The sequence below is a fragment of the Arvicanthis niloticus genome, chromosome 2 (genome assembly GCF_011762505.2).
Source record: "Arvicanthis niloticus isolate mArvNil1 chromosome 2, mArvNil1.pat.X, whole genome shotgun sequence".
NCBI classification, from domain to species: domain Eukaryota; kingdom Metazoa; phylum Chordata; class Mammalia; order Rodentia; family Muridae; genus Arvicanthis; species Arvicanthis niloticus.
Genome location: NC_047659.1, coordinates 54,900,526 through 54,928,342, shown reverse-complemented (window position 1 = coordinate 54,928,342; position 27,817 = coordinate 54,900,526). Strand labels below are relative to the sequence as shown.

The 27,817-nt window shown below is 38.1% G+C and overlaps 1 long non-coding RNA gene across 1 annotated transcript; it reads left to right on the top strand.

The window, feature by feature from the left end:
* The first annotated feature begins 3,829 nt into the window (after positions 1-3,829).
* LOC143441352 (uncharacterized) lies at positions 3,830-14,184 on the top strand. The gene is made up of 3 exons (XR_013108666.1): positions 3,830-4,030; positions 4,723-4,801; positions 13,906-14,184. It is a non-coding gene; the product is annotated as an uncharacterized LOC143441352 (long non-coding RNA).
* Positions 14,185-27,817: the final 13,633 nt, after the last annotated feature.

Here is a 27,817-nt window from a genome sequence, read left to right as displayed (position 1 = left end):
CCCTTCGCGGTTGCCCCAGGAAAGAGCCAGATTTGTTTGTTTGTTTGCTTATAGCCTTTCCTTTCTCTCAACTCCTCTCTGGTCCAGAAATAGAGGTAAAGTGCCAAGGCCAAGTCTCATAAAACGCCCCCGCGTGCAAACAAGTGACTGGGCTGCTGAGACTTATTCAGTGTGGGATGCCTACAGGATTGGGCAAGGATGAAATAGACATGAGATTGTACTGTCTACTTGTAAAAGCTTCCCCTAGTGTTGCTTGCACGTTTGAGAAACGTGTGTGTCCTGGTTATGTGAGGTATGAAAATACAGTGAGAAAAAATGGATATATCACATTGAAGCTGCAGACGAAAAGGGGAAGTGGAGAAAGAAAGAAACCTGGGAATGTAGAGAAAGCTAACCGCTTGGATCTGGGAGTTAGAAGATGCGTCAAGAAGCCGGTAATGTCAAGCTTCTGAAACAATTTTTAAATGAGCTCCAGCATCCCTCCTCCTTTAGCATATTTGTATCTCCTATGAGAAAAAAAAAAGATTCAAATTCCATCCAGATTGAGATAAAGTGTGATATATCCAACAATGAATGTTCTAAACTATCTACACATAATATAGAAGGCTTCCAGCATTTTATTGTGCATGGCTTAACTCTACAAGCAAAGATAGAATAGTTTTTGTTTTTTGTCTTTTCGTGCCTAAAAACGTTTTTATATAAATAATATTTTAAGGGAGAAACTTTCTACTTGAAATAGATATTTACAGTCATAAAAGTACAAGTTAAGTATGCATTCGTAACCAAAGGAACTGGTTTTTGGAACTTTTAGAATGTAAAGTGTTCTTGCGATGAGATGGTACCTAGTTTTTTGTGCTGGCCCCTACACATAAGCTATGTGTACACATGAACAGTGACTACCTTCCTGTCTTTGGTCCCTACTATCTTTCTAGTGTGGTCCATATGTTTGATAGTTCCCAATACATCATTAATTATTGACAGAAACAACAACTTCTGTTGATTTATCAATATCTCCAAGATCGAATCCAAAAATCCAAGCTGGCTTCCCAGAGCTATCCCAGCATTGTCATGGCCCTGCTACGCTTACAGTGAACTGTAAGGGGCGCTACACGGATGGGACCAGCACCTCAGTGGCTTGACCTTTCACTGGTAAAGGATCTTTTAGTTCTTAATATGTATTAGACTTTCGGGAGTTCTATATTAAGGACGAAGCTAACTTCTCCATGTCCAAAAGCAGCTGCCTGTGGAAGATGAGACAGAGGAAAAGTAGGTGCCTAGAGAACTGTTGGTGGGGTTGGTCAAAAGCTGTAGAGGACGCTGCCTCCAGTGGTTTTATCCAGGGCCCTGTTGGGTTCTGTCCCATCCATCAGCTCTCTCCAGCTTCCATTCTACCACATCCATGTGCTGTGTGGCTGGTTCTCTGGTCTTGCTCTTTAATTCATTCCTGTTCTGTCTAATACCTGCATGAACCAGCTGATCCAAAATTTCTTCACTCTGTGGCTCCCCCAGACGTGATCACATCCTGTTTACAGTTCCTTGTTATACTACAGAATGTATGTACGGTTCATTGGGGGAAATGAATTATGCAGCAAATAATATGACCAGAACCAGATAATATGTTTACTTTACCAGCCACATTGTAAACATGAGGGATTGTGGGACACATTTTATCTTTTATGCATTCTTAATAGAATGATGAGTCTACATAGAACACTGACTACTCTCCTTGAAGCAAGAAGTCTGACGGCTATTTTTCTTCAAATGGGACAAACTGTTTTTGTTTGCTTTGTGTTTTTTCTCCAATGCCTATTATTTTTTTTAAATTAGTTTTGCTTGTACTTTTAGAGAGCAAGGAATTCTGGGGGAAGGCAATAATGAAGTGTGACTTCTACTTTATAAATCATACCATCACAGTCAAAGAAAAAAAGGGAATAAACCCAGGAAGTGTCATTAGCGTGGAGGATGGCAGTTACTGTATCTGCAGTAGCACGAAGACTATTTTACACTGCAGAATTTAATGGAGAGTGATAAAGGTATATTTCCTTTAGAAGAAAGTCGTAGGCGGCATGCTATTTCCTTAAAATCAAAGGGGCTTACGTTGTCAAGTCTGAGGTTGTTTTCAATGCCCAGGGTGTTTGATTTACTCAATAATGAATGCTAAGCCTGAGGAAACTCTAGATATCTGCTTGTTTTCTAGGCAAGTGCCCTAGACCAGACCAGCTGTAAAATCTGCACCTCTCATGATCTCCATTAAGAGTATTGTCTAATTTGTTGATGCATATGAAGAAGAGAAATATAGTTATATTAAATATGGACAATTTAACCTAAAAAGGTAGAGTAGGAAGAGGAAGGCCTTTGGTATCAGACCAAAGTTGAATATTTTCCTTCTAATTTTACAAATAGCTCATCTCTCTGGATATCGCTTTCTTCCTTTGTGAAATTGCAATCGTAACTACATTCCCAAGTTAGTGCAAGGGTTTTAAAAACTGAAGTAGATATTCTCTAGGGCCATTGCCGTTATTATGTTGAAAGACACAAAAATAAGTCAATTTCATATGGAGAAATTATTCTAATACTAATGAATAGCTTCTTCTATTTCCATTTTAATGTAAATGTTTCTTTAAAAGTATAATAAATTCAGGGAAGGACTGAAAACATACTGTGACTAAATAACAAAATTTTAGGTGGAAAAGCTTCGATAATAAGTGATATATGATATAAAATTTCTAACTTTAACACAGGCGTCAAAATTAGAAAATAAGATTTCTTTTGACTATAGTTAAATTGAGGCCTTTGGTTTTAGTTAAGAAATTGTTTCAGTTATATTTATGTAATCAAATTTGTATTCTCAGTCTGATTTAATGGCAGAATTGTAATTATATCAAATAATTTTTACCTTTTTTTGGGATAATGCCATATATTCTCCACTTCTATTCCAGCTCAATCCCAGTATTAGAGGGTTGAGAATTCCTCAAAATATATTTTATGTGAGATTGGTATAGAATCTACTATACAAATAAGATATCTTCAAGGTTTATTCTAAGCAAACATGACTTAATTGTGCTTAGCCCAAAAATTCTTAAATTAATTTCAGACAAAACCCTTGTGGGCCCCTCAACATCTATCAGCATTTCCCATGATAGCAGGGGGAGGATATTTTTCAAATAGAATAAAATAGAATTGAAGGAAAATGCCAATCAATACAAATAAATAAACTCTTCAGAAACATCCAATGATTAATTTATAAAACAGGCATAATAAATAAACTCGGCTGAAAGCTAGTTAGTTTAATTTTAATCAGTTCCTTGATCTATTCTATTAAGCTATTATTAAAAATTAAAATTGTTTTGCTTTATTATTTCTAGTTTTGTAACTATTTTAAAGTGATAAAATCGTATCAGGTATATAACTCAAACTTGTTCTGTTAGACTTTCCAGACTAGTAAAAGTGTAGTATGATTGGATTCCTCGAATGAATGAAAGGATAAGGATAGCCTTTCCTTATTGGAAACACTAGTATTGCAGAGCCATTTGCTATGTCTGTTTTCTGTATTTTATCAAGTACATATCAGAGGGAAAGCAGCGAATACCAGTAGAAAAAGGCCTTAGAGATTATTTACTCGATAGTCCAGGAGTTACCCCATTATATACTTTAAGTAAGGGCATTGGAAGCTTGACACTTTTCCCACTTGTTCTAGGGTCACATTTGTTGAATAATACTAGACTTACCCTCTCCACAGTCAATTTATAGCCATCTGTTTTGTTTGTGCTTGTTTGTTTGTTTTTTTTTACTGACTCGGTTCTGTCTTGTTTCTGAGCAACAGGTAAGAATGTCCATCCATTCTTCATCCACAATGGAGAAGCAAGATTACATAACAGAATAAATAAGCTTCTTCTGACTTGTCCCATGAATTGGTAAACTGCTCAAAGGAGGCTTTGGAATCCCTACTGGACATATGGGACAGCTATGTGGAAAAGCCAGAATATTTATAACTCATCTGTGAAGCCTGGATCCTCAAGTTTAGATTCAGGTCTTTTCTCTTTCTCCTCAGTCTTGCCTTAAAGTGCTGTTAAAGATCTCAGACATTTTGAGTTATACAAGGTTTTACATAGGTATATGGGGTCTGCATTCAATGCTCACTCCATGCCAGCACTTACTGATAGGAGGAGTTTTCCTGCAGTATATGACAAAACAGGATAATGTCCTAAGTTCCTAAATATTAACACCATCCTGTAATGTGATTAATTTTTGAACCACATTTTCTTCCTAGTCTGATTATTTCCAAACACTTGTATTTATATATATATATGATTGGGTGGGGTGCTTTCCACTAAAACCAGTTAGAATTTAAAAATTCACTATTTTTACTAGGTTTACAATTATGTATTCCTATATAAAACTCTCTTTCTGCATTTTTATGGAAATGAAAGAAAGAGGTCTTAGTGTCTGGACATACCTTACACCTATCTAATATTGATAGATTTTAAAGGCGTTATGGGTACAGTGTTCATTATGGTTGTTTCAATATGTGAACATGCATGAGCATGCACATGTGCACTAAACACACACACACACACACACGTGTGTGTGTGTGTGTGTGTGTGTGTGTGTGTGTGTATGTTAGAGAAAATCAGTTCTTCAACATGTGTCTGATTCCGAAAACTATGAACTGTCCTGGCTTCTACTAGCACATTTCCTGAGTTCCTAATCTTCTTTCTGCAGCTACTTCATGCTCACTGCAGAACAAACAAAATCTACATTCAGAACAGGACCCTTCACAAGTTCAATGGAGTTATTTTGGGTGAGTCATTGAAAACACAGTACAAAACCTTTCCTCACTCACCAGAAATGCATTTTCAAAATAAAGCCAAAGTGAACAAGGCTTGGCAAGTTTCAGAGTAAAATGGGAGAAAGTAGGGCTTTTGCCAGCCACAGACAAAATTTTGGCTATCTCTTAACTTCCAACTCCACCAATTCCTTTTGTTTACCACTAACCAAAAAGTGCAGAGTTGAACAGGTAAGACATCAATGTAATGGCACATGAGTTCAACTGGCACCTTCACAGCAGGCCCCTTGCAGAAGCCTAAGTGTCTTGTAGCTCAGAACAGTTTTAAGACTCCTTGTGTGTCTTTCTTTCCTGTAGAGCTCTAGGGCACACACATCAAGAAATCACTTTCTTCAGGCTTTTAGACAAATAATTAAAAAGTAGTAAATAAGTGTAATATCCTTTCCTTTAAATAGCTTTTAAGTAAGTGAGGTCTCATGAAAGTTAATCCAGCAAGAAAGTATTGGAGGAAGCAGAACTATGGAGATAGAAAACAAGCTAGCTCCTAAGAAAATTTTAAGCTGAATTTTATAATAAATAAGTCTGTGTAATAGTTTTGTGAACCTGAGATAAATATTTAACATAGAGGCATTTAAGATTTTAAATCACTGTGAGTTACTTCCTATTTACAGTATTACTCACCCAGTATTGTGAAGAAATCTTATTTTCCACAAGGCACTGCAGATCAGACACACAGGTACTCACATCTCATAAGTGAGGAGAAACTGAGAGTCTACAAGGAGATATAAAATCTGGTTTTGTTATTCTGAGTTATATGTGTTTGTGCATGTCAATATGTGGGTATGTCAGGTGCCCAAGAAAGCTACAAGCGTTGTGAACCCTCTTTACAAGAGCAGAAAGGTTCCTTAACCACTGAACCACCTCTCCAGCTCTGGGGAGATATGTTTAAAAAATTATGGTAACTAAAATCTCTTGCAAAAAAAAAATTCATAACTCCTAAAATCATCTTTAACACAGGTTGATCCAAATATTAATGTGAGCCAATTAACATATACTATAGAGAATCCTACAGAAAGAAGTATCCTATTCACTCTTTGATTGATGCTTTAGTCCCTGGGAGCTTTGGGGGTCTGGTTGGTTGATATTGCTGTTCTTCCTATGGGGCTGCAAACCAAAGAGTACACAGGGAAGGACCCATGGCTCCAGCTGGACATGGAGCAGAGGATGGTCTTATCTGGCAACAATGGGAAGGGAGCCCCTTGGTCCTGTGGAGGCTCTATGACCCAGGGTAGGGGAATGCTAGGGAGCCGAGGCAGGAGTGGGTGGGCTGGTGGGGGAGCACCCTCATAGAGGCAGGGGGAGGGGTAGATGGGGTTTGTGGAGGGGAAACTGGGAAGAGTGATAATATTTGAAATGTCAATAAATAAACAATAAAAGAAAGGGAAAATCATATTCACAAAAGTCCCATCTCCAAGTTACAGAGAAAGCAAAAGAACACTGATTTAATTATACACATATTATCCTTGGGCCCTGAAAACCACCAGTTTTTACATGTCAGGGTGACAACTGTTAGGAAATAAAATCTCTATATTTGAAATTTAATCTGCCCATGGAAATACGAGGGCCAAAAATAAATAGATCCCCTGCTCTAATTAAAAATGTCATGGTATTCAATTTCCTACATTTGGAGAATTTCTCTTCTTTCACTTCTCTTTTGGGGTAAAGTGGTGGCTTTTAAATAATAAAGTAAGAAATTATGTTTATTCTAAAATGTGTCTCTCCCACAGGAATGATTTTGTGTTGTTTATTTTTATTTAAATATATTTAGATATAATGAACTTTTAGACACTAAGGAGACTTAATATATATTACCATCAAGCACTAAGAACAACAACAAAAAGAACTCCATAGTCTGCATCAAAGGAATAAAAATGTAAAGAAAAACCCATTGAAATCTCATCTCATTAGAACATGACAATTTCCTAAAGCTACAAGGTAGCATGCTTGGCCTAGATTATATTAGTGTAGATCAAACACCTTGATGGCCTGTTTATTAGGAGATTGTTATTAAGTAAAAGATTCCCAGAGAAACAAGTTGTTGTACTTTAAACCTTTCAAATACACCTTATTACCAGTATGTTTGATTATACTTGTAGAAGTTCTTATAGAGCAATTATTTCAATGCACTCGTGGCAATATTAAAATATGAGTAGCTTTAACTGGGTATTTGCTTTGTGACCAGTCACTATATTTAGAGCTATACTGACAGTGTCTCCTTTAATTAAAAAACATCCTTTTAACTGTTCATTTTGCCCTAGTTTACGGGGTGGGGAGAAGATTTTCTGAGATGTTAGTGCTCTAGACCACACACTAAGACACTGCTTGAGTGGCAGAGTACAGCCAAGGCTTCTGCCTGCAAAGCTCAGATGGGACCCTGCACAGCTGCTTCCTGGACCTTCAGGCTGACTATGAAAGCTCGGCAGCTGCTCAGGGCCACTGAGGGGCCTCTTCACTTCCTGGGTGGAGGAGCAGGGCCACTCAAAGCCCATGGACTCCTGGGAAGGGATTTATCTCCTGCTACTCCTTGGGTTTTCAGGGCAACCAGACTGAGTCAGAAAGATGGCCTAAGGTCAACAGGTGGTCAGTGACAAAAGTAGGTCAAGAGTTCACACCAGCCGTTCAGTGTGCTTGTTTATCTACCTCTCAGCGATCCTACCAGAAAGTTTTAGGTGACAATTGTACACATCTTAACGATTTAAATTGAACATATTGGGAAGCCATACACATCTGGTTTGGGGGGTTGAGGTTTTGTTTTTGTTTTAAATATACATTGCAAGTAAAATTAATACATTTAGGGTCTCAACAACCTCATATACTACTCTTGCAGAGGACCCAAGTTTAATTCCCAGTACCCATATACTGAAGTCTCCAACAGTCTGTAACTTTAGCCCTAGGAAGAATCCAATACATATGGTCTCTATGGGTACCAGTTCTCATGCAGCTCATACCACCAGACAAATCATGGGCATATACATGGTAAAAAAGAATGAAAGTAATACATACATACATACATACATACATACATACATACATACTGGCTTGAGAGAGCACCACTTAAGCACCCTAACTGCTTCTTTAGCAGACCTGGATCTGGCTCCCAGTACCCACATGGCATCTCATGACCATCTGTAATTTCAGTTCCGGGGAATCTAATGCCTTGTTTGACCTCTGTTGGCTCCTTGTGACCATAACGCACATATATACACACAGGCACACACATGTACATACTAAATAAATAAATAAATATTTTTTTAAAAATAGATACATCTAAAAGCATTAATGAAAATGATTTTATCAGATGGCAAAACTATTCAGGCTAAGAGTGTTTGCAATTGTCATTTAAGAGAGTGTTTCAGAACACTCTGAAATATTTATCTGTAGTCAGGAGAGTTCTAGTTAAATGCAGGACAGGTCTCCTACTTTCTCTAGAAAAAAAATCCCTTTTTTTTTCTTAACAATGTGACACCTCTCGATATTTCATTGTTTTGCACTAGACTTATTCCGATATATTTTGTGTTTTGAAGTAAAGTCTCTGTATCTACCTCTATCTATCAAATACCAGGATTATTTCTTATTGTATTATCATGTATTGTACCAAAACCTTTACCATATGGCTCCAAAAGGAGTGTGGTGTTCATTTTGGTCTTATTTATACATAAAACTTGTAGTCATAAAAAGTCTCCTCTATAAAATATTTTGAAACTATCAGGAAAAAAATCAAGACAGTCTAGCCATAGGCTACACTTTGGTATTACATGGAAAACCTCAAGCTTGTTGTCATCTCCCCCAGCCCCTATCTGTCCAAGTTCATGCCTATGTGCTAATAAACTTTGAAGCAGCTGCACCCAAAATTAACCACAATGGGGAAGTGCTATTTGTTAGAGCTTATGTAGTCATTTTAAGGAGTGTTAGGCTAGGTCAAGGTTAGGCTAGATAGCATGATACAATGGTGGTTCAGAAAGAAGTATGGCAACTCTGACACAGCCTTTGCTACTGGTGTCTGGTGGAAAGGGTAAATTTACCACACTTTTGTAAGCTTCTGCTGATACACACACACACACACACACACACACACACACACACACGAGATATAGCTATTCAATAGCTAAGCAATCATTTCTCCCTCTCCTTCTCTGCTTTTCTGGGAACAATTGTATTAGACTTGATAACATTCCTGTAAGTGATTAGAGCTGCCTTGAGAGCCATCCAGTATAAAAATATATTTTGATAACCTATGTGCCTATTGATTGCAGTACTATATATATATATATATATATATATATATATATATATATATATATTGTGTAAGATACTTAATGTCTAGTAAGAAAAATCTTCCTTTCATATAAGCCATGTATCTTGACTGGAGTATATTTTTTGATAAAGGTAAAGGTAGAAAAGCCTTTTATATTATCAAACCCTCAAAACCAGTCATAATATTTTAACATCTACATTTCTCACTAGCATGTAATATTAAAATACCTTGGTAAAATTGGTATACTTCAGATTCCAAACCTTTCATTCTATCCAGACATAAGCACCCAGGGTTAGGGACAGAATCTCTGTAATTCTGAAGATGTTGTTTAACTTGTGTTTGAGTCTTCTAAGAGACTACACTACACTGTTCTATTCTATACTATACTAGAAACAAAAGTCTAAGACTGTAACATATATGGTCTATTTACTTTCTTGTACTCAGAAGTATTATCTGAGAGATAGGTTCTTGATAAGAACAAGAATGATTCAGTATCTGAACCCAAAATCTAGTCTTGCCAGCAAAGCGCAAGTGCCAGATGTGGGACCTGACACTAAGAGCTTACTTTTAGGGCTGGAGAAGTAGCTGAGAAGTTCAGAGCAATGGCTCCTGATCCAGAGGATCCAGCACCCACTTAAAGATGTACCCAGGCTTTAACTCCTGTTCCAGAGAATCCAATGCCTTCTTCCGACTTCCAAGGGGCATCACACCCATCTTGTGGACAGACATATATCCACAAAAACCACTCATACATACAAACTAAGTAAACCTTTTTAAAGGTTAACTTAAATATTTAAAATTCTAACATATATTGAAGGAGGTGGACATATTGACTACCCAGATTTAATCATCATACATTGCCAACAAATACTGTCACACTGTACTCCAAAACCTTGTACAATATAACTGAAATAAAACACTCTAACTGGATGAGAAACAATATTCAATGTTTTCTAAAGGATACAGATTTAGCTATTATTGCAACTTTCAATAACAATATGAAAACATGATTGTTTCAATATATCAATATTTACCCAAAACTTAAGAGCAGTCTAGGAAATAGCCTGCTGCTTTGCTGCTTTGATAATATTCAGTGGTTTCCATGAAGTTATTTTTTATAAGGTTACTCTGTGGTTTACATGGTGACACCTGCCAGTATCAATTCTGCATGTGAACAATGATATGAAAGTAGAATGCACTATCTCAGAAAGTGAATCTTTCAGAGATCATTAAGAATATCATCCTTCTAGGGGATTTCAGAAGGGGAGATCTAGAAAAGGGAAAACATTTGAAATGCAAATAAAATATCCAATTAAAAAATCAAATAAAATGTCATCCTTTATGGTAAAATTCTACATATGAGGAAACAGACATGAGAAAAAAATTACATAAAATCCTGGTAGGAGTCATCAGAAAGTTGATTAGCAGGAGGGGTGTAAAATCTTATCCATAAAGCATTCAGCATCAGCAACCCCATCAAGAATAATAAAGCACTTTTGTGCATCTAAAAAAAAAAAAACAGAATTTCATCATTTCCATCTTAGATTCTCTTTAAGAGAACTTCCATAGAATGTTTTTTTGTTTTTGTTTTGTTTTTCTTAACAATTTTGTTGCGAGGACTGTTGAAATCTCCAAGCTTTATTTTTTGACCTCACTGGTACTGGAAACCAGATAATTGACAAAGCTTGTGCTATATTGCCTGCTAGACAAATGGTGCCAAGCATGTGGTTTATGCAAGGCAGATGAGTAAGTTGGCATGGTATGTGTCTTAAACATTACCCTGTTTCGTCCCACCCTGTTCTTGTTCCACTTTCATTTATCCTGTGAAGTAGTATTTTTGGGTTTTAGGGCATTTGTTTTGTTTTTTCGAACATCCTTTTCTACAATATAACAAGAAACAGCTAAGTCAAGTATATTTGGAAAGTATACAAAGTTATATTTCATCATGAAAATACATACTTTATAGAGAAAACAGGAGAATTAATCAAGAGACTGTTGAGTGACAGCATATGGCTCTTTTCCAAATTGCTTGAGATTATGTTAACAATATAGCAAGGGGAAGGGTGACTACTTGAACTTTGACGGCCATAGCTATTTAGGTAGGAATATGAGGGAAGTATATATGTGAACCCACGTAATATATTTCAGTTTGATTATATTAATACATGTGATGAACTATCATAATTGAGATTGAAATAGTAGGTAAAAGCCCATTTTCAGTCATCACCCTAAAGGTTTGTGTTATTTTATTTTTTAACTAAAGCACTGTATTGAAAGATAGTGACTTTAGAGTTGAAACAGTTGGGCGGGCCTCTGGCAAGGCAACCAGATAGGGTGTATATTCATTGCTAATTGTAACAGATGATACACACCTGGGTTGGGGCAGTAGCAATAGGCTCTACACATAATGCCAGCAGCTTAGAAACAGGTGGGAGGGAAGAACCAGAAGAAATTCACAAGGCTGGTTTTCAATTTTTGTTAAAAAAAAAATCTATGCATTGCCGTTGTTTGATGTAATAGGAAGTATTATAAGGAATGAATATTTGGTGTTAATTGTTTATGAGTAAGGTGAACCAGGCAGATAAGTACGTTACTGGACATTCTGAATGGCAAGTGTTTATTAAGGGCATTGGTTAAGATGTATCTTCAAGCACTCAAAAACACAGTTCAGAGCTACAGTTGTGAATAAAATTTAGCTGAAATAGTATTTGTATGGTTTGATAGCCTCCTGTCTTCATGGTTCTTGTCTGGGAGTCTTCTTCCTACTTCCTGAAAAAGCTGCTATATACCCAGGGAGGCTGTCATTGTAAAAGACATACAAAATGCAAACACCAGGAATCATGTTCAAAGCCCTCTTTATAGCTAGCCTTGTAACTTTTGGAAGGATTCACTACCAGTTTGTTCTCTCCTGTCCTGTTCTTGTTTGTTTGCTTGCTTGCTTTTTCATTGTAATTTTAGCCTGGGTAATTGGATCTGTTCACCCACCAGATATAGTCCTGCGTTTTCAAAAATTTCACCAGCAGGTCAACTTTCCCTGGGTGAGGAGAGAAAGAGATAACTCTATCACAGTAGCACTTTAGGTGTCTGAAGAAATGTGGCTCTAATTCAATGAGAGCAGAGGTTAAGCAGAGGGATTGCATAGTCTGACTCATGTGTTTGAAGAATGACTCGGGCTGTTCTTTATAAATATGACTAATGTAAAGATAGAAATGGAGAGAAAAATGGAGTAACAGGCTTGTATCAGAGTGGGAGCTTTGGACATGGCACATAATAAGATGACAAGTTACATCTTGAAAATACAGCCAGCAGTGCTTGCTATGGGTTAGAAGTGGTGTATAACAGACAGAAGGGGGTAATAATGTTTTACTGATTGAGAAACTAGGGACTGTGCTCAGACTGAGGCGAAGACTTCTAGTGCAACAGTCTTGGAAAAGAAACAAAGGATAATTGAATGTGTTAAGTTTGAAGACTTGTTTAGATGCTTAGCTAGACAGAAGGAGGCCGAGAAAAAAAGTAAACAGATGAGATAGGAAAAGGGAAGATGGAATCCAGAGAACCAGGTTTGGAAGAGGAAAAAATCGTCACCTTTGCAAACCTCCTGAGGTGCTAATTAGCATGAAGACTGAGAACTGGCTTCTGGTTTGGCTGTGCAGAGATCGCTCCTGAGGTTATCCTGATAATGATTGTGGCTGGAATGGTAAAGGATGGAGACTAGATTAGAGTGGAAACCTGTGGGCTAGTTCCTTTGAGAAGGAAGCGGGAACCAATATGGGTATTCACAGTAGAGCAATACACTAACACACAACAAAAATGCAGGGAAGCCATCAGACAAATCTACGGCCTTAAAAATCAGTTTGTGCTCAGCTGACACTGAAGCAAAGAGCAAGTGCTAAAGTTTGGGTTCTCTCTGGTCTTAATTTTAACATTGGCCTCACAATGATCATCATTTCTCAAGAATTCAGTAGGCAGGAAATAGAAACACACACACAAAGTGAATAGATGTAGTACTTTGAATGAGAGTCACTCCCATAGGCACTCAGACATTGCTCCCGGCCCCCAGTTTTGGCGTTGTCTAGGGAAGCTTGGGAGGCACAGCTTCCTAGAGGAAGTATGTCACTGGGGTCATGTTCTGAGCTGAAGAGTCTTGTCCTGCTTCCAATTCACTCTCTCTGCTTGGCGCTTGTGGTTTAAAATGTGACCACATGGCTGGCTCCCTGTTCCTGACACCATGTTTATCACTCGCTAATATGTTCTCCCACTACAATCGACTCTTGTTCCTCTGGAACCATAAGCTACCATAAGCTCTTCCATTGCTTTGGTGATGATGTTCTATCACAACAACAGAAAAGTAGTACACAATAGCGAAAACAGAACACACAGTTGGAATTACATGTATATTACTACTCTCTGAGAATTAATTTTGGACTGCACATATAGTAAAAATTATATAGTGTTTGTTTTTCTGTTCTTCACTTATTACACTCAACATGATGTCCTCCACGGCCATCCATGTTGCTGTAAATGAAAGGTTATTTTTTTCTATTACATAGTAGTATCCCACCATGACTACAAATCATATTTTTTCCATTTCTCACGTGGACACAGGTTTATTTCATACATTCCAATTAAGAACATCACTTCAGTCTTGAGCTCTCATACTGATAATTTCCTTCAGGAATACACTCATGAGATTTTTGGATCATATAGTAACTCTGGTTTTGTTTTCAACACAGTATTTTTCATAATATTTTTATTGATTATTTGGGAATCTCACAAAATGCACCTTGATGATACTCACTTCCAGCCCTCCCTGGTCCACCCCTTCACTCTTGTGACCTCCCTGAAAAAAGAAGAAAAAGAAGAAAAGGAAGAGGAAGTGGGATAAGAAGAGGAGGAGGCAGAAGAGGAAGAGGAAGAAGAAATTCAATTTTGTTCCCTATATCACTGTAGCTTGGTCAAATTCCCAGTAGCCAGCCCCTTAAAGAAAACTGAGTCCTTCCCCACCTGCACCCCTGTGAGAAGCCATTGACTGTGAAGAGCATTCTTATCACAATTTTAAAGAATTTTCTTTAGTGGCTTTCCGTCTAGGTTGTTACTTTTAGGGTGGGTGAGTTTGGAGTAGGGGTTGTCACGGAAGCCTTCTTCATCTCTTTTTCAACAGTGAGTCTGCAGTCATCTATTCCATTGCAAAGATAGAAGGAAGGACCTACATACCAATTTCCATAATAACTCTACCAATTTACAGTCTCATCAGTTCAGGTCTTCCCTATCCTTGCCAACACTAGTTAGCACTGTTTAGTTATTGTAATAGATGTAAAATTATATCTCTCTGTTGCTTTAGTTTGCATTCCCTGATGATTACTAGTGTTGGACAGTTTTTCAAATTCCTGTTGGTCATTTCTTTAGATAAATGTGCATTCAGGTCTTTTTCTCATTTAAAAACCAGTTTATTTCTTTTCTTGCTATTGTGTGACATTCTTTATATATTTTAAAACTTAACCCATTATCTGTGTGTATGTATACACATATACATACTGTTTGTATTCTCTCTATAGGCTTGTCTCTTCACTTGGTTGCTGTATAGAACCTTCGTAGTTTAATGTAGCCACATTTGTCTACTTTTGCTTTTGTTTTCAATGTGCTAGAAATCATGCCCAAAAAAACCGAAACCATGAATTAGATCAACATTGCAGAGGCTTTCAAAGAGAGAGAATTTAAAGGAGCTCTCCTCATTGGTCCTGAATATACACTCAGAATCAGATGACCTACTAAAGTAATAGAGCATAAGACGTATGGAGATTAAAAAGAAAGATTTGGAATTGTGAATGTTCTAAAGAGAGAAATAAAAACTTGTTTAACCAAGTTAGATTACTGTCTAAGCAGCTAACTCAATTCCTTGTGAGTTAGCATATTTATTCATAACACAACTGTGAGACACGTCCAATTACCATTTGCTTCTTGCAGTTGAAGCAAAGAAAATACAGAATGGACATGTTATTTTCTCAAGGGCTCCCAACTAGAATGGGAAACCGAAAGCAGGTAAGCTCCAACCTTGTTAACATACCTAGCAATGCTTCCGCATTGCAGAGCATCTGAGAGGCCCTCTTGGGGATGATATAGCTGTAGTTAGTAGGTGTTGAATTTCATGAGCAAAATTTAAGTTCATTAAGATAAGAGTTTAGACATTGAGATTGAATGTGAGACTGGCAAAATGGTAAGAGTTGAGGATTTAGCTTTTCTGGTAAACTATTGAGATATATAGAAGAGGGAAGTCATGAAGGGAGGAAGAAGGCTAGTCGAGGGCCTCAGAGAGATGATACTGTGTGACGTTTTTCTAAGGTTTTAGATTCCTGTGAAGCCAATGGACTTGCCTGATAGCAGTGGGGAAGAGTTCCAGTTGGAGGAGTAGGCACTCAGGTTCAGATGTTGACCCTGTGTTGTAGTTACAGGAGGTGAGGACTTGCTGGGGATGACTAGGTAGCAGTGGGGCATGTCACTGGTTGTTAACACTCAAGTGCAAAGGAGAAGACTTACGCACCTCCGAAGGTCAAGCAGTTGTGAGTCTAGGGTGTTGGGTGGGGCATCCTTATAAAATACTGAAGTCATGTGTGAATCATTCAGGATGAGAAAGGAAGCAGGGTGGAGAGAAGGCCTGCAGAGCCCAAAGTACTGTAGCGTGAGGCTATGAGGACTAAAAGACAGAGGGAGTCACAAGACCAAGTTAGCAGTGAGCAACGTCCAGTACAGCCGTTCTTGTAGCTACCTGCCTTTGGGAGTGTGGTAGGAAAGCTGAAGGTTCCATGTCTGTGCCTACGCTGGCAGCATTCCTGAAAAGCTTTTGAGAGGCTGAACTTTTGAAATGATTAAAGCATTAAATTACCTCAGAGGTCCAACACATTAGTAAAGTAAATATTAACACAGATTAGTCTATCAAGCCCATTTAAAACCATTAGTGCTTTAAGCACAAACAAGGCTCTGAAGGTGTGGACAGCTTTTGAAAGTCGGGGAATGGAAGGAGGAAGGCAACATAGGAAACAGCCCCAGGCAGGAGGAAACAACTCCCAAGCATAAGCATGAGGAACTGACTAATGCTGTGTCCTGGCCATGCTGGGGAGAAAGAGGAAAGTACAAATAAGCCAGGGTCCTTAGTTCAGCAAGCTCAACAAAAACTATTTTAATTGTTTCAAATACATAGGTTGGGGCCGAGGACAGTTCCCAGCTCTTATAAGATGAAGGGTCTCCATAGGAAATATTAACATTTACAGATAACAAAAGGTCAGAGGGTTCTACATAAATATGACAGTTGACCAACTTTCTGTCCCTGAACCAGAAAACGAGATCAATTATATCCTGTTACAGAACAAAGTCCATATTCTTGGAGGAAACTGTATTAGTCAACAAATATCCAGATTTATCTTGGTAACATCAGTTGTTGGTTACTGACTAAGCCACCACTTCTTCTTAGCAACTGAACCATTTTTATGCCTTCTGTACATTGGCATGAAATGACATTAAGAGACCAGCTGTCTTGTGACCACAGAGGAAGCAGCCTCAGAAAACCATCTGCTGAGAAGGTCCCTGGATTTGAGAAACAGAAATGCATAGCACCCAGCTAAACTAGAACTTCTGACACCAGAATTGCATGGCATATAGTAAAAATGTATGACCTCTTTGGTTGAAATTCAAATTTCACTAGATGTTGTACATTTAATTTCGTAAGCCTGGGTGTTAAGATTGACGATACAGTCATTTACAAAGACACCACCTCAAGGAAGAACTGCCTAAGTTACTGACCCAATCAACTCTGCAGAATACCTGAATTCAAAATATTTTGAGATTGGTAACGTTTCCTTACTAGTAAGCCAGATTTATTTCTATATTTTCTGTCATTTTCTGTCAAATGCATCCTAACTAATACCATCTCTCACTCCCAGCAAGTGGATAATATGTATCGGTCAGATTAAACGTCAACTTAGAAATTTTAATTGGCATGTTCAAAAAGCTCTTATATAAGAAATCCATGTATATTTTAAGAATTCATAATTTTATAACTTTGCATAGCATATCACAAGATTCATTGTGTGCAGTTTGTTACACATTAATGTCTTCATTGGCACAGTTTAACTGGTTTGGATTTTCTCTAGCTTCCTAGTTTTAAAAGATTAATGTTCAGAAATCAGTGGATATACAGTATAACATATGCTAAACTGAAGTGTATATTTTATCTGTTTAAACACCTAACAATTGTGGTATACAGCAGATTTTTATCTAGTATTAGGCTTATTTAGGTAAGGAGCCCTTTTCGACAGCAGTCATTTGTTCTGAGAATTAATGGAGCTATATGTTTGTAACACCAGCCCCTCATGAAAGCAACAATTCTATGCCTTCTGAACACTTCTACATTGATGACTGAAAGCTAAATAATGGTCCTATATCCATGTAAATATACTACTGTGCCTGTCAGTATCACTAAGAATGAAGTAGCTTAAAGTCTTATCAGGTAAGTTCTCCGAAGCTCTTTTGGTACCATAGATGTTGTCACTGCGTTTCAGTACCATGGCTGTGGCCATAGTGGTTCAAGAGGAGAATAAAGTTTTCTAACTGAGCTCCCAGGAATAACTCATGAGGTAATAACTCATGCTGACAAACAGGAATCCCTTCAATTCAACGTATGCATTTGTGAGCAAGTACGCACATGCCAATCTCAACACATGTGTATGCTGATACTGTGCTCCAAAAGCACGTCTCTTCTATAAGAGACCCATATTCTCCCTCACATGACCACAGCCAGGGCATCTTCACAATACCAGAGCAAGTGAAGTCACTTTGCTAAAGATTTTCACAGGCTAGAGATGGAAGGAGAACACTACAAAGTCAGGACACACTGTCCTTGTGCATAGTAGCACTCCTTGAAGATGGCGCTCTCTAACTTGGCATACTTCTCCTGATCCTTTCCTCACACTCTCTTGCTTAAATGAAATTAAACTGTCTTTTCAGGTATGCACACTTAAGAAAAACAATTACTAGTTATAGGAGGCATGCACTAGAATCCCACTGCTCTCGGACATACCTTTTGCCAGCCTTCCTGGCACCCATGTGGTGGCTCACAACAAACAGGAACCTTAGTTCCAGGAGATCCAACTCCTTCTTCAAATCTCTGAGGACTGGGCGTACATGTATTGCACATACATACTAATATGTTTCTCTGCCAACAAATAGCCAACTCAAGTCAAATGAAGACTATAAAGGCAGGTTATTGGAAGGCAGCTCTCCAGCAGGCTCACTGATCTCAGAGGAGGTCAGTGAAATTGCACACCTGGGCTAAATAAAGCAAAGGGGTTTTACAGAGCTTAGACAAGGAGTGCTGACTTCTCAGCTAGGAGCTGGGACTGTACCCATATGGTCAACACTGAGCTCCTGGGTGGGCACTCTTGGGTGGGTTGCTGAAATCTGGATATGAGGAGTTATGACGTGTTAGCCTACAGTTTTCTCCATGCGGGCAGGGTTAAGGGAAGAAAAGCAGATGGGGTTTTCTAGTTTGTGTGGCGGCAAGCAAGGGTTCCAACCAAATGCATGCATGCAAAGAAAACACTCATACACACAAAATAAAATAAATCTCTTTTAAAATGATGATTTATTTGCTTCATCTTAAAAAGGAATAATCATGTAATAATTATTCCTGTATATATTAGCTGAATATCTCGAATTAGTCAAGAAAGTGAAATTAATGACTTCACATATTTTTTCTTTACATTTCTTATTATTCATACCTGGTAAAATTTTGGCTGTAAGTCTTTTACATTGAAGACAATAGAAAGTTATGAATGAAAATGATATTTTTCCAGAAACATATGACTCTAACTTCCTTAAAAAAGGTTATTTTCTCAATTTTAATTGCTTAATAACATCCAATGTATTTTTTTAAAAAATGTGTAAATAATATTTATAAACTGCTCTAAAAGGGACTATTTTGTCTCAGAACTATTTTGTTATCTCATATATTAAGTGGGCTTACTGAAGACAAGGCTTCTAGTATATTTACTCATTTTGTTTTTAAAGGAAGTGACAGAGCTTGGGAATATAGTTCAGTTGACTACCTGCCTGTCATATACAAAAGTCCAGGCTTGATTCCTAGGGCTGCATAAACTGAGTATGGTGGTACTCACCCATAATCAGTCTCCAGCACTCAGGAAGTAGAGGCAGGAGGATAAGAAGTTCAAGGCCATCCTCCAATTTGAGCTAAGTTATCCTATCAAGTTTGAGGCTAGCCTAAGTACATAAGACCCTTCACAAAATAATAACAAACAAGCAAGTCAACATCATTCTAATGAAAAAGTACAAGAATGATAAAAATGTTATAAAATAAATTGGTTACATTTTTGTTGATCTGCCTAAACCTTTTCCCCAACAAATTATGAAAGTAGTAAAAAAAAAAAAGTACTAGAATATTTTGACATCTTTGTTTTTTTCCTACTGCCAAATGTTTAAAACAATAACAATCCCTTAAGTGCACCTGCCTACCCACCTGTTCTTGTGCTCTGAAACACATTAGACAATTTCCTACCAATGCATGTCTAGTCATTGTTCACGACTATGCAATCCGAATTTTTACTACAAAAGTCATCAGTCAATGTATAAGGGGGCAGGGAGAAAAGAAGGCTTTAGTTATACAGAAAACTGCATTCCAAGCTGGGCAAGTGACTCTGTAGCCCTAGTACTTGGGAGGCAGAGGCAGGAAGATAGTGAGGTGTAGGCCAGCCTGAGTTATGAAATAAAACCCTGTGTCATATCAAACCAAACCAAACAAAACCAAAACAAATTCCCTAGGTATTTCTTTAGTTTAGAATTTGATTTCTTGATTTTTCTCATACTAGCTAGTATACAGTGACATCATTTGTGATTTGGGCACCATAACCTACTCACCTTTTCTTTCTCCTTCCCTCCCTCCCTCCCTCCCTCCCTCCCTCCCTCCCTCCCTCCCTCCTTCCTTCCCTCTTTCCCTCCCTCCTTCCTTCCCTCCTTCCCTCCCTCCCTCCCTCCTTCCTTCCCTCCTTCCCTCCTTCCCTCCTTCCCTCCCTCCCCTCCCTCCCTTCCTCCCTTCTTCCCTCCCTCCTTCCTTCCCTCCCTCCCCTCCCTCCCTCCCTCCTTCCTTCCCTCCTTCCCTCCCTCCTTCCTTCCCTCCCTCCCCTCCCTCCCTCCCTCCCTCCTTCCTTCCCTCCTTCCCTCCCTCCCTCCTTCCCTCCTTCCCTCCTTCCCTCCCTCCCCTCCCTCCCTTCCTCCCTTCTTCCCTCCCTCCTTCCTTCCCTCCCTCCCCTCCCTCCCTTCCTCCCTTCCTCCCTCCTTCCTTCCTTCCCTCCCTTCCTCCTTATTCCATCCTTCTCCCTCTCTCTTTCTTTCTTTCCATACTCTTTCATCCCCAGAGTTTCAAACCATGTGGACTAGATGGACAGACTGGACCTTTGTTAGCACATGTACATCTTGTAGGTGAGATAAAGTATGCCCCACTTGGTCGTTTCACAGCAGCACCCTGAACTCCTCTCAATAATTCTTAGGGATTCAGAACCAGCATCAACCCCATCATGGCCTTGGTCTGACCTCCTTTCTCTGTGAAGGCCGGAGCAGCTTTCTCTAGCCTTCAGAAAAATGATCTCATTAGAGGCCGAGGATATACAAACAAACAAACAAACGCTGGTAATACAAACGATGCTCAGAACAAATGACACAATTTATATCTAAACTATTCTGATGCTTTCTTATTTTTATATGTGCCCACCACATTTAGATACTTCTTTAGAAATGTTTGTATCACATCTGATACAGAGTAGCATTCAGAATTGACTGTCAATTTGAATAGTTGTAAAGATTTACTTTGATTCTGGTTTATGGTTATTCTTAGCAATAAATTTTACTGTTTAGAATTCTATTTTGAGTTTGTATGTTTTTTAAGTAGCCCAAATTTTTGTTCAACAGTCACCAATTCTAACCCTCCAAATTACTTCAGGGAGCCTTCAGTAGAGCACGATGCTCCCACATACAGACAACCTGGTATAAAGATTATTCAGATTTTTGCACTGGCAACTCCTCACAGAACTTAACAGAACGTGTGAGGAAATATGCACTCAGTGTCAGACAAATACCACTAAAAAGTACTACAACATCAGGTAGTAAAATATGCTCTTGAAATTGGGACGTTTTACTCTGGCCTTATTTAAAAGCCATTTCCCACAGGGCACTGGTTCATTTGTAGATGGGGAAAAAAGTCAGGCAAAATGTCAAAACAGTAAGTTCACTTGACTGAGGCCACCTGTTAAATAAACTGTTGCTGCTTTTAACTTCACAGAACTTTAATGTAGCTGCCACCATCTATAAATCTTTTTTAGAATTTCTGGTTTTCCCATCAGATCAACTTGACTCAGCTACCAATAAAAAAAGTGACGTAGTTGTCAATTGAGCTTCGTCAAAACAAATGATGATACAGCTAATCCTTGCACCAAAGTTTCTCATTTTTAAGAAACATATTTATAACATGAAAAGTCTAATAGAAAAGTCAGTTCACATACACACACACAGAGAGACACACAGACACACAGACACATGTAAACATACATGAGCACATATCTACTTATAAATTTAGAACTATTCATTGTACATTCATTATTTCTAGTGAATTAAGCTTAGCAAATAAATGTTAGAGAAAATTTAATCATCTTTGTGAAAATGTGCTTTTTACCACACCATAATAGTAGAATGCTAAGTAGAAAAAATGTTAAATACAGATTATGGTGTCCATGTACTCTCTCATTCATTCTGAAAATAGCTGTGTTGTATTTTGCACAAGATGAGCGTTTGGAGCTCTAGACTAATGAGGAGCACACTGAAGAACTACAAACTATAAAGCAGTGGTTCTCAACTTGTGGGTCATGACCCTTTTGGGGGTTGAATGACTCTTACCCAGGGGTTCCCTAACACCATGAGGAAACATATGTATTTACATTCTGATTTATAGCAGTAGCAAATTTAAAGTTATGAAGTAGCAACAAAAATAACTTTATGCTTAGGGATCCCCCACAACATGAAGAACTGTGTTAAAGGGTCCCAGCATCAGGAAGATTGAGAACCACTGGTAACATTTACCCTCTCAGTGGTCTAGCCAAGCACTTTAACATCAATCATGTTTCTAGAGACACCACAAAGCAACTGAGATCTGAAACAAATCAAGGAACACTTTTTGTTTCCTGTCTGGAGAGCAATGAGAGATTCAGACTACATTTTCTCCCCCACTTCTCTGGCATTTTTTTTTTTTTAAAGAACTATCATCAATCAGATTTCAAATCTCTGGGGTTTTGTTTTGTTTTTGTTTTAAAGCAGTGAAAAGGGTGACTTTGAACAAGAAAAGTCTGTAGGTGACAGAAGAACAAAGATACCTTACCATTTCAAGTCTATATAGAAACATGAAAGGCTACCAATTGTTTTTTTCTTCTGCAACTTAAAATAGGAAGGTATTGCAAAATGAGAGAGAAGCTTCATATCTAATAATCTCATGGATTTATGGCAAAGCCAGTGTTGTTGCTGCCATGTGATTATTAGGACCAAAGATACTTAAAAAGAAACTAATTATTGCAAGAGCAATAACCAACAGAGTTCACAGATAAAACCATAGTCACCTGTACACAAGAGAGGGCTTGCTGAGTATGGAATCCCAGTGCCAACTGGCTGAATAAAAGTTCTGATTATCCAAATTACATCCTTCATTTATCTAATGCACAGGCTGTCCAGATTAAAATGTTTGGTCTATTCATAATAAATCAGGGAATTCAGATTGCAGGGGAAATAGATCAGAGATTCACAATGAAATATCATGCTTCAAAGACAAGATATACTTCACAGTTTTTGGAGAAACAGGTTCAGAGTCTAAAATCTTAATCTCTATCAATTATGATATCTGCACAAAGTACTTTTGAAAATTCTGTCACCCTTCAGCTACTCACTTGACTTTTACAGTATTTTATGAAATGTTACATAACCTGAAAATCCCAGTTAAATAAGTGAATATTATACAATTTCGTTTTAAAAACACATATGAGAGCTGAGTGTCTTTAAAAGGCAAGGGATCTGGCAGTCCCGATAATGTTATCATTCATTGGAATTAAGATCAAACATTAGACAAGTTAACACAATCAAATGTTTCTCTAACCTATATAGAGTTTCGTTCCACCCTTCTTCTTCTTGTAACTAGAGAAAAATAATTGTGCTGAATCGCTTAATTAGCTTGTGTTAGTCCAGGCTGGAAGGTGTCCTATCTCTGGTCTCAACTCTACTGTGTATGTAATTCATGCCTGTGTTTTAGTACCTACCATAATTCATTATGGAATTTTTTTGTTTTTATTTACAAAAAGAGAGGGAATTTTGTGGATCCAACTAAATCTTCTGGCATCCCTAATATTTAGTACAATGCCTGACATTTTGTGCAGACTTCCTTCATGTATCTGAGTTAAATACCACATAACAGGAGATTAATATTAGTATTGTTCAACATGCTGACACCATACAAGTAACTTGGGTATAATCTACACATGGAGGAATTGGTGAAATATCGTTTCTACTTTCAAGATGTTTTTCAAAATTAATAAGATATTTTGCTGAAATTTTCTCAAACATCCAAATCATTTAATTGTAATTATCTCAATGAATTTTAAATGCTAAATTTACACTGATTGTGGAAGCCTGTTATTGGTAATCAGTCTTCAGATAATCTATCTTTAAGAGTAGAGTTTACAGTGATACTTAAGTCAGTATTTCTCTGAAGCTTAACTGTGATCCTGGGAATGTTGTTTTAGAAATGATCTCCAGTCACAAGAATGGTTAAATTAAATGCTCAAAACAATAGTTTTATACAAGAAGTCATGAAGGTTGTTTCCCATTAGAAACAAAGACATTTGAGCATATGATCTTAATGTAGATAAGTTTCCTGGGAAAAGAATTCCTGGAAGTGAGAAAATCATTTCTCTCGATTGTTAATAAGGTGCTTTCCCCTACAGAATACACATTATAGACCTGTCTGGCCTCAGCAAGCTAGAGGTCATACACATACAGATTAAAAATGCATAAGAGGATTTTAACTCACTCCTCAGTATCCATAAAGCCCAGCCTGCACACCTGAGGTGCAGATGCCTGGTCTCAGAATACATATGATTTCCTGTTCTGTTCTTGATTAAGGAACTATATTCATATCGTGCCTTTGAAACCAAATCTTCCCTCCTCACAAACTCCACATCCCAGTCAAGCTGACCCGTGCAGTACCAGTGTTCCCTATCCTCCCGCAGCTTCTGCACGTTTACATGCAGAACAAGTTCTCCATCCCTCTTCCCCTGGATCCTCTGCTCAGGGCACCTTTCATCCCACCCAAGCCCAGGACCTATTTCCAGTTCGCACTTCGAGACCAGGGTCATTTAGACATGTCCATGGAAGCCAGCCCCTCAGGCCTGGTCAGAGTCCTGTGAACAGTACACCTAAAGCTCGTGTGGAAAAGACAATGGTCTGTTCTCTTCTCACTTCCTCTTCACTCTGTTGTCTCTAGGGGCTGTGACCAACTCATCCATTATCACAGTTTGATAATGTAAAGCCAAGGTGTCAGCGTGGATGTAGAGAAACGGTTTGGAAGTTGCAGTCTATAGCTTGTTGCCATGTTAACTTGAATAAGTCTCAGCATCTCAGGCTTCATTTCAAATATATATTTCATTCAAATATATTTGGTGCTTTTTTTTCTAAGTCCCTGGATAAATCATGCTATTGCTTAGTGCAATCTTATGCAGTAGTGAGACTAGTGAGTACCTTATAGTGTGTTAATAATTAAAAACATGCAGTAACTTGCTCAAAGCTGCACAGTTCATAAAGACATAGTACTTCATCACTGAGCCACCTAGTTCTGGACCACTCATAAGTCCTACAAACTCCAAGTACTATTCTTACATTTTGTTTTCCTTAAGTAATTTCTTAATCACAAAATTAGTCATTATATTCCTAAACTATAATATCTAATATAGTCCTCTAAAAAATTGAGAATACTTTCTAAACTTCTAGCAAGAACTGAAACACATCATTTTTTTTCTAGATATGTCATATTACAATATCCCTCAAGGGGCCCAAGAATGTAGCTCAGCAATAGAGTTAAGCCCAATTTGCCTTGGGCTTGACTAAATCAAAGTTGAATATGCTTTCAGTGAGGCTAGTGAGTCTTAGCAAGCCCCATTCTAAGTTCTGAAACATAAAATAAAATAATTAAAAATCATATTTTAGACAGTCTGTTATACCTGAAAGAGTCCCATTATAATGTGTGCTGTATCTCAACACGGAAATACAAAAGGTACATAAATCTGTTGTGTATTTAAAATTTGGAGAGAAAAGAATGCCACCCAAATGGGAGAGTGCAGGTGGAAACACAAGAGGATTTAAGAGAAAGTGAGGGGAAGTTGCTGAGCCACGAGCCCATGATGGGGAAGGATGACGAGCAGGGCAGGGTGAAATTGTGGAGCTTTGAGCATCTGTGCCACATCCTCAGCTCCTAACACCGGCTTCTCACAAACTCAGGCAAACGTAATCTGCTCTCGCTTCATTCTGAGCTCTGATATGTATGTGCTTTGCTTAAATGTTCAGTGCAGCAGATCATGCATCAACGTGCCAATCACAATTTCAGAAACCTTTATTTATTTGCCAGGTATTGTTTGAATGTGAAAAATAATAAAATAAGATGACGCAAGTAGCCTCCTCTCTGTGGCTGCATTGTTTGCCTGAGCTGTGATTGGATATGGTCCAGTAATACCTTTAAGATAGGCTGAGGCATAAATAAATATGTAATGTGTATTTTGAAAGAAACTCTAAGAGAAGTCACATGGTTTCATAGTTCTAATTGACCTTAGAAATCAGAGCCCAACCCCTTATTTACAAAGAAAAAAAAAAATCAGCCTAAAGGAGGTCAAAGGGCCTGCTCAAGCTTACCAGACTAGTTATTGGTAAAGCTACAGCCAGAAAAAAGTAGAACACTCATTCCTGTTCCAGAAATCATTGTATGTGCTGTTCTATCTCCCAGTAAATTCAGAACACTTTCAGATAACAGCAGTCCGAGCTTCAATATACTCTAAAACTTCATGCTTTTTCCATATAGACTAACCCAGCCATCGCCTGGATATGCCTTTGTCATCTGAGACACACTCAAGTTAACATTCCAGAACTGCTTAGTTTTGTAAGCACAATTTTTATCAAATATGTAATATCAGTTGTTAAGCAAATTAGTTCACCTGAACAACTTCCCAGATTTTATCTGCCTGTTGTTCAGTTTCTCAGGTCAGAAACCAGAAAACATGATGACTGTCTTTCTCATGGGTGTTTTGAAATGGTGCTATGAATAATAAGAGTGGCATAATAATTTAAGCACATGAATTCATGGTGAAGCAGTTTAGGAAGACGTTACAGTGAGACATTAGCTCAAACTCTAGTTGGAAAAGGCTAAGTTAACACATCTCCCTCCTTCTCTACCCATCCTTGGCAATGGTAAGAATTAATCTACTTATTAGTGATACTAGACAAAGTTTTAGAATTGTTATTTCTAAACCATGAGAGTTACTATACCATTTTATTAGATAATGCTCTCCGCTAGTGGTATATATTAAGCACAATATCTGTCTGCTTTGATCAATATTTGCAATCGAAATATTGTTTATAACCCCATTTAAAAAAATTCAGCACAAACTAACATTACAAATACCATAATAAAACAACCCCAGATGACCTATCACATGCACATAGATGTCTGTTTTCAGTGTGAATGGCTGGAGACAAAAGGAAATACTTACTAGTTCTAATGCATAGTCTTGAGGTTTAAGCCAGAACAGAACAGAGGGAATGCCAACATGACAATGTGGCATGTGATAATAAGTAACAGAAGTTAAACTGAGGCTAATTTATTTGTTAGTTTGTGAAAGAATTTCTAAGGTTTTCTGCCTTTCTTTAACTGATAAAGAGGTCACGAGCAAAGCAACACATATGTATCTACTAGGTAGGTAGGCTCTGACAGATACCAACTTGGAGAATCTCACTGAGGCAGAGAGAGGGCTGGGAGAGACAGAGTTGTTATTTAGGAGGGAGCCCAGGGAAGTCAGTCAGGCAAGTACTAGCTGGCAAGGACCACTGTTCTGCATAGCCAGAGCCCAGAGTTCAGGAAGGTTGAGATCAAAAGGAACCTCCAGGTCAAAGAGAACAGGAAAGAGATGGCATCATTTGCCTTCTCTGGTGCTGCAGGCCCTTGATCACAGTGCTACCAGAAAGAAGTTCTATCTGTCATTGAGGCAGAGGAGCCAGGAACACCCACCAAGAGCCCAGGACTTTACCAGTTTAGAGCAGAGCTTAGGGACCTCTTAACAAGCTAGTATTCGCTTCAAAAAGAACTCACTGAGAACTAAGCTAGTGAGAGATAAATGTGTAAGGTATAAAAATCTTACCATGCTCTGGGAGGTCATAGAATAGTGGGGGTGAGGTAGACCTGGGAGGACTGGGAAGTGATTGCGATTGGGGTACATTATATGAAATTTGCAAATAATAAAAACATCATGTTGGATAAAAATGTCTTCTGAGGCAGTGGGAATACTAATATGATAAATGATGATTCTATTTCATAACCTGTGTTATCTTGAGACAGATGCACTGTCTTCTTCAGAGTGGTA